Source organism: Hemicordylus capensis, chromosome 2, assembly GCF_027244095.1.
Source record: "Hemicordylus capensis ecotype Gifberg chromosome 2, rHemCap1.1.pri, whole genome shotgun sequence".
In the NCBI taxonomy this organism is placed as follows: domain Eukaryota; kingdom Metazoa; phylum Chordata; class Lepidosauria; order Squamata; family Cordylidae; genus Hemicordylus; species Hemicordylus capensis.
Window position 1 is genome coordinate 77870519 of NC_069658.1, and position 1122 is coordinate 77871640.

Genomic DNA, 1122 nt, shown 5'->3' on the forward strand with positions numbered 1-1122 from the left:
ACTAAGAGCTCTTTCATTAAGTGAGAAATTAGCTAAAAGCTTTAATTCTGCAGATGCTTTACCTTTCATAATATGACATTCAAAGGATTTGCAGAAAAGAAGTACTGACTGATTTTCTTTCTATTAGTCAAAACAAAAATTATGAAACTAATATTTTCAAGTATGTGAGAAGTTTTATTAAATTATGTTGCTCACTTCTTTGAGATAATTAAAAACCTGGAGGAAGCTTTCCTAGCTAGTGGGAAAGCAAAACAGATGTTTGGATATCCACGGGTGGTTATGTAGGCTCTTCTAACATCGATGAATTTTTAGAATCACTTTGCACTGACTAACATAGCACATATGTGCACTGAAAAGAGGGCTTGAAGATAACTAATTTATTCTCACTTCAATACCCCTCCGCGAGAGTTGTGTAAAAGTGCATTCTAGGGAAATTAGAGTTTGACCTATTATTGATGCCTATGCATATAATCAGGAAAACAGTTAAACACATCAGTGGTGGCAGGACTTGAGTCAGAATATCACCCTCTCCAGAAAATCCTATTAAGCATTTTCTATTATGGAGAAACTGAGGTTCTGATATTAAAAACTAAAGTGAGAGTGGGTGCCCAAATCACCAGCTCCTGCCATGAGGATGCTCTCTTCAAAATAGCTCTTCATCTCTGCCCTAGTAATAAAGGTGAGAGCTGCTTGCTACATTGATCAGCATATAATAGGGGATGGAGTCATAACTCAGTGATAAGAGTATCTGCTTTGTATGCAGAAGGTCCCAGGTTCAATCCCTGGTATCTTCAAGTAGGGCTGGGAAGGCCTCCTGCCTGAAATCTTCGGTAAGCCTCTGCCAGTCAGAGCTAGATGGATCAAAGGTCTGATTGTATAAAACAGCTTCCTATGTAGCACGAATGCAGTGAATGTTCTCATATTATTTATTTCTTTAAAATATATATACACTGGCCCTCCAGTACGCTACTGCTTGCGGAGGCTCACAACATTAATAAAATAGACACAATGTTAAATAAGACTACTAAAGTTAAACAGATTAAAAGACCAGGGTAAAACCACAATTAAATTACATTTTTTTAAAAAAAGTTTCAAATTAAAGTTATTTAAAAAGCTAAAAAC

General features: G+C 36.2%; 1 non-coding gene across 1 annotated transcript; it reads left to right on the forward strand.

The window, feature by feature from the left end:
• The first annotated feature begins 721 nt into the window (after positions 1–721).
• Positions 722–794, forward strand: TRNAT-UGU (transfer RNA threonine (anticodon UGU)). Its single transcript has one exon. It is a non-coding gene; the product is annotated as a tRNA-Thr (tRNA).
• The last annotated feature ends 328 nt before the right edge of the window (positions 795–1122 follow it).